Here is a 10,915-nt window from a genome sequence, read left to right as displayed (position 1 = left end):
CATCTAACAATAGCTTTAGAATAACAAGACCAGACACAGTTTGGAGTTAGTATGAAATAAAATGGCCTGTATTAGCAGTAGAGGTAGCAGCAAAAAGAGCAGTAGAAATAAAAAAGGCGATTTTAAATGGATGTCTACAGAAAGGCACAGATGTCCTGGAATGACTGTCTCTAATAACTGTCTCTAATCACTGTCTCTAATCACTGTCTCTAATCACTGTCTCCAATCACTGTCTCTAATAACTGTCTCTAATAACGGTCTCTAATAACTGCCTCTAATGACTTTCTCTAATAACTGTCTCTAATAACTGTCTCTAATAAGTGCCTCTAATGACTTTCTCTAATAATGGTCTCTAATAACTGTCTCTAATCACTTTCTCTAATCACTGACAGTGAAGAAGTAAAACAGAGGTGAAGCATCTTCTCTAGGGAGGGATTCTGATGCCTTTGAGAACCTAAAATAAGCTCAGTCTTATTTACGTCCTCGTGGACTGTGTTCCCACTCCAAATCAGCAGCCAGGGGTAACTCAGTAACTCAACTGTCCCTTGAGTTTCCACAACAACATTTCCTACCACTTTAACGTTTTCACTGGCTCATATCCCTGTGTAATAGCTTTAAAGTAGAGGTTTTTTTTCTCCATATGTCACCATACCACAACAGAGAGTGGCCTTGCCTGCTATGCTTGGGTGGCATTTTCAATTTTCAAAGCCTACAGTACGACACAGTAATCAGCTCTTATAGTGCTGTTGTCATTCCCCCACCAATTCTCCATGGCAAATGCTGAACAGCAGAAACATACAGACTATGCAGAACTCTCAGAGCAATACAGTCTATCCTTGGCGACAGCCATTGATTGCTCTGAGTGTACGAGGCCATTAAATAAGTGTGGAAACCTCAGATTCGCCACGGGTCCCTCGCTGCCAAGGACAACGGTTGTAATGTAACATAAGGGGATGTTGTGCAGATTGCAGGGGCTAAATGGATAGAGATCTCAGCAAATAAGCAATGTTAATTCAATTAACATCCATGTTAGTTAGCCTAATTGGTTAACTACATTTATGGCGGATTGGAAGGGACATTGTCTGTCCACAATGCTATTCTTAGGTTTTGAGGAAAATCCCATCCAGTAAGATTTGCTTTTGAGCTATACAACACAAATGACATGAAAAACACCCAACACAATATTGGTATCTCCTGTCCCAATCTCTGCTCCTAAAATGTTCTTTTAGGAGCAGTTATATCAGAACCCCAAGAGCAAATGGTGAAATAAGTATCTTTATAACTATATATAACTACATAAGGTTTAGGTTTAACTGTATATACACATGGAATGTGGTTACATTGTAAATGTAATTCCTTTTACTTAAATTCAGACTACAAATCTGTCACCAGTTGCTCTTGGGGTTCTGATATAACTGCTCCTAAAAGAAAATGTCAGCTCTATGGACAGCGCCAACCATCGCTTCTCCTCAGAGATTGAGACAGGAGATACCAATATTGTGTTGGGGGTTTTTCATGTCATTTGTGTTGTAACTATATATACATTTAAAACGCCAATATGGATGATATTAACTCTGACGACGTGTTACTTTTCCTTATACTAGAATATGCTGGAATAAAGCCCTGTAATCAGTAAACTGGATCAAAGTGTCCTTGTTGTCTAGGACATATTGTACATCTAATAGAGTGCAATTTTTATTATATAAAGTATTCACAGTCCACCATGTATAGAACTTTGTGGTATACAGATATACAATTGCTATAGATGACAAATGTGTATTTTGCAGATGTGACCCTGAAATTCATGACCTTATATTATGTGATTGTCAGACAATTAAGGATAGATTTAGCAGACTGTATATTAAGGGATGACTCTGATATAAAGTTTTATTTTAACCCAAACACATGTTTATTTTGATTTTATTACTTTTTCTAGGAGGATCTATCATCACATCGGAAGAAGTGGGTGAAAACAAACCCGTCTGTAAAACATTATTTTTTAAATTATTTTGAAACAAAACAGTTTTAGATGAATGTACATTTATTGACATGTAATAATTACCTATATATATATATAATATATATATATATATATATATATATATATATATATAATATAATATATAATATATATATAATTACCTATATATATATATATATATATATAATTCACAAGCAACCATTATCGGTAAACCAGCGCATCAGAGAACTCTTCCCCTTGTGTATATTGATGTAAATTGTATATTGGTGTTAAAAGGCAAAGACATAGAATTCTAGACTGTTTTACATAATTTTACTAGCATTTTAGCATGAAAGCAAAATAGTCAATGGCGCGAAACTAGCGGGTGTAGGGAATTTGGAGTGGGCAGCGGGCCTTATCCATCCTAGCATGTACGGCCTAATTTACTTCCACCATCTGCACCACAAGCCCTCCTGTTCCAATCCCCGCAGACCCCTAGTGAGTAGGGATAATCCTCGTCCATCGTGGAGGACCGGGGGTAGGAGTTTAACCCTCAGTTAATCAGCCCGTGGTTCGGACCAAGCCCTTGGAAGGTGTCCCGCTGGCGGACCTCCTAATGCCGTAATGCTCACGCTACTGGAGCATAGGAATCGGACCCCTAATGCCACGACTTCAGCGATAATGTTAAGACTGCTTCAGCAGTGCTTACTCAGATGAAGAATGGCAGGAGAGCACTGAAGGATACTCTTTCAAAGAAGTTAGACACTGCAGGGCTTTAGGCTGTTCAGTGTTTGGTCCTATGTTGACCACTTGGCCCTTTGCGTAGCCATAGGTAGGCCCCTTAATGTAAGAACATATCTACATAGTAATATGTACCCTCTTTCAGACCGTATAGTGCTATTTCCATTGACTTTATTTTGAAATGATTTCCTACAAGAACCATGTTCAGGGCAGATTTATTACAGTATATCAATTGTACCAGTTTTACAGGTCATTATGTGTGGGCATAAATGAGGGAAAGACAAAGATGCTTAATCTTTACAAACTGTCATCTATTTTATAGTGGGAGTTCAGAATTCATAGTTACAGCAACATTTTCATGTATTATATGGGTTACTCTAACATGTAATGCATGTTTGATTTCTGCAATTGTTTCAATAAAGAATCAGTAAAATTTAGCCATATACGCAATGCAATTTGACATTTTGGCCCAAACCTGCTGTAAACTATGTGCATAACTCTACTGTACCTTTAATGACCCAGTAATTAATGTTCTAAGTCAATAATTGCCTCAAACATAATATCCAACAACTAAACTGTTCAAGTTCATTAACAAAACATACAATTCTGAAGGTTTACATAATGATTAATGAGTCAATATAATGTGCCCATCAAAACCTTTGCCTTGCAAATGGGTCATTATAAGCAAAATTATCTTGACATGAGAATGAATCTTTTTAAAGAAATATAATTGTGAAACTATGAAAAAAGGGTCTAGGGTAAAAACAGGCCAAGTTATTTCTCTATTCAAACTGTTAATATAGTTACATAAAATATTTCACATACTAAAATATTTAAGTTATGAATATGGTCATTTGGAATATAATTTAGCACTTTAATCTCTAACTGAGGGGATAATCTCAATGAAATGAACAAGGTAAATTGTAATCTTTTGATAGCAAGCGGAAGCTGACAAAATAAACCCAGCGTATCTTGGGAGATTTAAATAGAAACATTTTCAACATCAGTTATTGTTCTTCTAAAAACAGACATCCCTAATAAGAGCCATAATAAAGATTTTAGGCTTAAATGAGAATATTGCTTTCCCAAAAATATATCCTGGCCAAATTCAATCACAATCTAAAAAAAACTAAAAAAACATGCAGTATAATCTGGTGTAGTGCTACTTGTGCTATGACAATGCACATTTGGAATCTTTCAACAACTGAAACAGAGTTCACCATGACCCCCAACACACCCACAAAGAAAATCACTTTTATGTAATTCATTACACAAACAAAATAAAAGGAAAATATTTAAATGTAATCTCAGACAGCATTTTTTTTCTGTTTTTCTCTGTGGTGATCAGCAAAGGTGCCTGTTTCTCCATCCTAACTGGTTGAGGTAAAACTAATTGTGGCAAAAGTGAAGTGTGCATGTTGGTCTTTTATCACCACAAAAGCATTTGTCCAGCATGAGATGTGATTCACTGTGTCATGCCATCATAAAAAAGATTAACAAAGAGAAAATCAATGAAACATTTTCGTGTGTCAGGAAAAGAAAGTGTATGAAATACACAACAGCAGAGACACATAAGCATTTGGAAAAGGATGCCATATTATTGTTTATTATTATTATTATTTCTTTTAGAATTCTGTTTTTAAAAATTATACTGTAATTAGTATCTGTAAATCCGGTTATTTGTTTGGTGTCCAGCTGTTGTCTATAGTCATCTTATAGTCAGCTGTTCGTCATATCCAATCGCTTTACTAGCTTTACTAGTCCGCAGTTACTTTGTGACAATTGTCACTGTTTTCCAGGAAGTATAAATTAGTTGCATGCCTCTGATCATATAAGAGAGAAAGCGAGAAGAGACCTCAGTCCAACTTATCTTTTAATCATATATTTCAAACAGACTATTCTACTTCCACCTCCAGGCAAGATAATGAGTTCATTTCATTTATCTTTCATAAATTCTGCCACCTTCTCGCAAATCCTTTCAAGTCATGTAAAATGTATATGAGCCCAGTAAACAAGGGAACTCCAAGAGACCATGACACAACCTTATGATGTTCCCGCCATTTTTAAAAGAAAGTTGTGCGCACGGTAGTGAGGGTTAATTTCCTGCATGATGAAATTGGTCAGCAACTATTTCAAAGGACACAAGGCTTAGTCATTTGAAATCTATCAAAGAAGACTGTCCCTTGAACATTCCAGGAAAACGTATTTCTGTAAACATCAGGAGAACATGACATAAATCAAGGGATCTCATTTCTTTATACCGTGACCTTGTGGTTCTTGTGACCCCACCATGTAAAAAAGGAATATATTCAATGACAAATGTTTATTTTTCTTTGGAGCTATGATTGTCTGTCCCCCCAAAGAAAATCACTGACTCGCAACAACACATTAATCTGGGCATAAGGAAGTAAAGACTGAGATGTATCAGAAAGGATTGGGAAGTTTGAGAAAACACAAAGGAAGACCACCTGGTATTGACTGTACGATATTCTGTGTTATATTCTGTGTTATCAGAACAATTCTGTATTAATTCAAACTTTTCCTTCCAACATTTGCAACATATTGTGGCCACTAACATCCTGGACGTTCCTTGTTGTCTTGGATTTTTTGCTTTTTGTTTTATATAGGAGGGATCTGCATCAGTACCCGAAAAGCAACAAATGCTTTTGAGTACACAACAACTGGAACATTAAATTAGTTCATCTCCCACCTCAAAATATTCATGTGATTTTAGACATGTACTCAATCAAGTGGCCAATTAATCAATGCAGTTGAACAGTCAAACTCTGGTGGATGTCATCTCAATTTAGAGAGAGATGATATGGATGTGATCTCCTTCCTACTACCACAGTCTGGTTGTGTTTTTCTGATCCACATCCTCTTAACTCCATTCTGTTCTTACAATGACATTTGATTCACCTGTGCTCAAAGACCAAGCATGCAGAGGCCCCATTTTTATTGATCCAGCTGATACATTTGATGAAGTCAATCTAGAGTTAACCTCCAAGAAACGACTAGCAGAAAATAGTAATTGTGGATCAAGGTCATATATTTGTCTCATAATACGGTTGGTTGGATGGCAATATCAGAGTCCAAACTGTCATGGTAGGAATTGTGTGTCAATCTTTTCCCGGTGGACACTCTAGGAAAACATGAATTTTTTCTAGCTGGGCATCAACACGCATGTTTCAACTGTAAAATGGCTTGGTGATTAGTTACATCAGGATCTGCTGGGCTAGAGCGAGAAAACCTACTAGGCCAGCGGGTCCAGATGGAATGGGTTGAGAAACTCTGTTCCTAAAATACAACCACTGATATACAGTACAGTCAAAGCGTGGTTGCTTGAAATAACGTGTAATTTAGTTCTGAGCTGTATAACTACAGGATATACTGTATGTACTCCTGGTATTTTTAGCTGGAGTGGTTAACCTGTCTGGAAAGCAAATTCAACCACTCTAACTTCAATCATAGTACATTTTTGTCCACTTAAAGTGCCAAGAAAAATGACCAAGGATACACATGAAAATGGAGGGAAAATTACACTCTGACAATGATTGGAACAATCCACCAGCCTGCTGTGAAGTGATTTCAGTTCCCTTGAAAGATTATCATCCATTTGGACACTGAAATAAAATGCTCCAGTGATCAACCGTGGTAATTTCCTTTAGGATAACTGCTAGGAAACCAGTCTCTGAGAACTGGAAATCTGCTTTTGTGGTCATACACTATAAAAATCTAAAACGTATTCTACCAGAACTCTCATTTAACAGAAATCAGAAAAATTATGAACTTTTAGGTTATTGTTGAGTGGGCTTGGTCTAAAACACTTCTCTATATAAAACATTTAACTTTACAGCTTATCTTTTAATCCAATTAATTTAATTCAATAAATAAAAATTAGCATTGGGTACTTTACTCCGGTCAGTTTAAAAAGTTTACTGAAACTCAAATTGAAAATGTCCATTATTGAAAAGAATTGAACAGAAATGTAATTACACTGTAGTTCCTGAATTGAAACAGAATTCCAAATGGTGGGAGTTCTTGCAGCTGGTCCCTGGTGGATGTGCACTGCCCTGTATTCTGCTCCCATGTCTGACCGGGATGTTGGTCATAATGTATTCATCTTCGACCTCCATGAATTGAGACATAATTGTATTGGCAGTTTTTGTGTCACTAGTGTGATATGGCATGGGATATGCTACTGGACTGTCAATAGACCAAGGATTTCTCTTTGTGATCCAGACCAGGAATGACTGTGCTGATAAACGGTTGGTGTGATAATCACCAGGGGAGTAAAAGTGTGGTCTATTTACAAGTACATTAATAGTTTTGTTGACTGACACTATCTGAGGTTACTTCCTGGATTACCTAAAGAGCACAGGGGAAAGTATCACACTCAAACCTTTTTACCAAGACATATCACCGAAAATACTTGTTCTGTGATAAAAATATTTCCATCACACATTGGTCTAGTGTATCCTAAAAGACAAAGTCATTGATTACCTGACATCGTATAGAAAGTAAAGAAACTAACACACACAAAATCTAGATTGACTGGCCACTTGAAAGTCATGTATATTTATTTCCTTTTGTATTGTCATGCCTTGGTGTTAAGTGTCTCTGAATTAGTTAAAAATGTCACGCATATTGGGAACTCATCTCAACAATATCAAAAACAAATTGCGGGCAGATTTCTTTAAATAAAAATCTATTTTTTCCTGTCTCACAAGCATAATAATTGTTTTTTGGCTAACTACTGCCCACATACTGCCAGTGCAAGCAAACATCAACTGGCCAAATAAAAAACAATGTGGAATAATTGAATAAAAATGAAAGAGACAAATATAGGAAATTCTTTGTGAGGATTTCATCACTAAGCAAGAATTCTGCTATAATGTCAGCAACACCAGTTCAGCATAATAGACGTACAAAAGAGACTTTATATTCGAACAACAAAATCATGTTTTTGGACAAGATGGCCGTCAACATGTTGATCAACAATCAGTTTCTAATTTCCTCACAAAATGTATACACGATAGCAATTCATAAAACAATCACAAACAGTGTCATTAACAGAACAATTGCTGAATACTAGTATATGATTACTTTTTATGGCCTATGAAATTATTATGCATTGCTTATTAATCTTATCTAATATAATGAGGTTCCTATATAGAGGCCCTCGTTTAAATTGTTGCCACATGTTTTGTTTCAAGTCAAGTTAATGTGCTCTGAAGTTTGAGGTTTTACCACCCCCAATTTCTGACAGTTCCATTTCCTGTTTCCCCCAAATGGTTTCCTTTCACAATGGCCCACCCCAAAGTCTCATTACAAGTTACCGGAAGGCCCAAATCTCGGATCAGTTTACCATCCCAAGTCCCAACCCTAAGAAAAAAACCTTTCATATTGTACCTAAATGAACAAGAATATTCCAAGTTTGAAAGAAAGTGGTTTTGCTGACATGGGGCACACATCAGCACACAATATTTGGTGAACCAATTTGGCTCCACAGAGCCACTTTTACAAGCAGCTGCAAAAATCCCAGAATGCATTTTTAAGATGCTTTTGGAAAACTGTGCCTAGAATAATAAACAGATGTATGCCTAACACTGTATCTATCTACTTCTAGTCCCCTATACCAGAAGTAATCATTTAACAATATCTCAAAAGATCGTTTAACTTTAAAAAAAAATTTGATAGTGGCAGTAATTCGGGGAATGTTTTGTCAATAATACTTTAATTTTATATATCAAATATCAAATGAGTTACAGGTACAGTATTGTGGAAAATTCTCAGGCATCTAAAATTCAAACTACAGCCGTTTACTTAAAAAAAAAAATATATATATATATATATACAGCGGGGAGAACAAGTATTTGATACACTGCTGATTTTGCAGCTTTTCCCACTTACAAAGCATGTAAAAGTCTGTAATCTTTATCATAGGTACTTTAACTGTGAGTGACCAAATCTAAAAAAAAATCCAGAGAATCCCATTGGATGATTTTTAAGTAATTAATTAGCATTTTATTGCACGACATAAGTATTTGATAAATCAGAAAAGCAGAACTTAATATTTGGTACAGAAACCTTGGTTTGCAAATACAGAGATCATACATTTCCTTTAGTTCTTGACCAGGTTTACACACACTGCAGCAGGGATTTTGGCCCACTCCTCCATACAGACCTTCTCCAGATCCTTCAGGTTTCGGGGCTGTCGCTGGGCAATACGGACTTTCAGCTCCCTGCAAAGATTTTCTATTGGGTTCAAGTCTGGAGACTGGCTAGGCCACTCCAGGACCTTGAGATGCTTCTCATGGAGCCACTCCTTAATTGCCCTGGCTGTGTGTTTCGGGTCGTTGTCATGCTGGAAGACCCAGCCACGACCCACCTTCAATGCTCTTACTGAGGGAATGAGGTTGTTGGCTAAGATCTCGCGATACATAGCCCCATCCATCCTCCCCTCAATACGGTGCAGTCGTCCTGTCCCCTTTGCAGAAAAGCATCCCCAAAGAATGATGTTTCCACCTCCATGCTTCATGGTTGGGATGGTGTTCTTGGGGTTGTACTCATCCTTCTTCTTCCTCCAAACACGGCAAGTGGAGTTTAGACCAAAAAGCTCTATTTTTGTCTCATCAGACCACATGACCTTCTCCCATTCCTCCTCTGGATCATCCAGATGGTCATTGGCAAACTTCAGACAGGCCTGGACATGCGCTGGCTTGAGCAGGGGGACCTTGCGTGCGCTGCAATATTTTAATCCATTACGGCGTAGTGTATTACTAATGGTTTTCTTTGAGACTGCGGTCCCAGCTCTCTTCAGGTCATTGACCAGGTCCTGCCGTGTAGTTTTGGAATGATAATTGATGCTCCACGAGGTGAGATCTTGCATGGAGCCCCAGACCGAGGGAGATTGACCGTCATCTTGAACTTCTTCCATTTTCTAATAATTGCGCCAACAGTTGTTGCCCTCTCACCAAGCTGCTTGCCTATTGTCCTGTAGCCCATCCCAGCCATGTGCAGGTCTACAATTGTATCCCTGATGTCCTTACACAGCTCTCTGGTCTTGGCCATTGTGGAGAGGTTGGAGTCTGTTTGATTGAGTGTGTGGACAGGTGTCTTTTATACAGGTAACAAGTTCAAACAGGTGCAGTTAATACATGTAATGAGTGGAGAACAGGAGGGCTTCTTAAAGAAAATCTAACAGGTCTGTGAGAGCAGAAATTCTTACTGGTTGGTAGGCGATCAAATACTTATGTCATGCAATAAAATGCAAATGAATTATTTAAAAATCATACAATGTGATTTTCTGGATTTTTGTTTTAGATTCCGTCTCTCACAGTTGAAGTGTCCCTATTATAACAATTACAGACCTCTACATGCTTTGTAATTAGAAAAATCTGCAAAATCGGCAGTGTATCAAATACCTGTTCTCCCCACTGTATATATTATAATTTCAGGAGCCTAAGATTATGAACATTACTGAATCTAAACCAAACCAATGCAGAACAGAGTAGGTAATAGTTGTGACAGACTCTACCCACCAGGATAGTTTCCCCCAAGCACACCCAGAAAATTATGTAAAATTAGTATTTTTATGCAGACATATTATACAAAATGTATTTGTGTGTTGTGTACTGATTCTGTGTGTGTACTGATTCTTTGTGTGTACTGATTCTGTGTGTGTATTGATTCTGTGTGTATAGTGATTCTGTGTGTGTAGTGATTCTGTAATTCTGTGTGTGTAATGATTTTGTGTGTGTAATGATTCGGTTTGTGTGTAGTGATTCTGTGTAACAATTCTGTGATTCTGTGTGTGTAATGATTCTATTTGTGTAATGATTCTGTGTGTGTACTGATTCTTTGTGTGTTATGATTCTGTGTGTGTAGTGATTCTGTAATTCTGTGTGTGTAATGATTTTGTGTGTGTAATGATTCGGTTTGTGTGTAGTGATTCTGTGTAACAATTCTGTGATTCTGTGTGTGTAATGATTCTGTGTGTGTACTGATTCTTTGTGTGTTATGATTCTGTGTGTGTACTGATTCTGTGTGTGTACTGATTCTGTGTGCGTACTGATTCTGTGTGCGTAATGATTCTGTGTGTGTACTAATTTTGTGTGTGCCAAGGACATGGCCTAACACCTGGTTAGGCATGTCCTTCTGTCTCTAGGTCATCACTGAATAGCTGCACTTCCTGTGTCCACTCTACCCAAG

The sequence above is a fragment of the Esox lucius genome, chromosome 3 (genome assembly GCF_011004845.1).
Source record: "Esox lucius isolate fEsoLuc1 chromosome 3, fEsoLuc1.pri, whole genome shotgun sequence".
Lineage (NCBI taxonomy): Eukaryota > Metazoa > Chordata > Actinopteri > Esociformes > Esocidae > Esox > Esox lucius.
Note: the sequence above shows the minus strand (reverse complement) of the source record.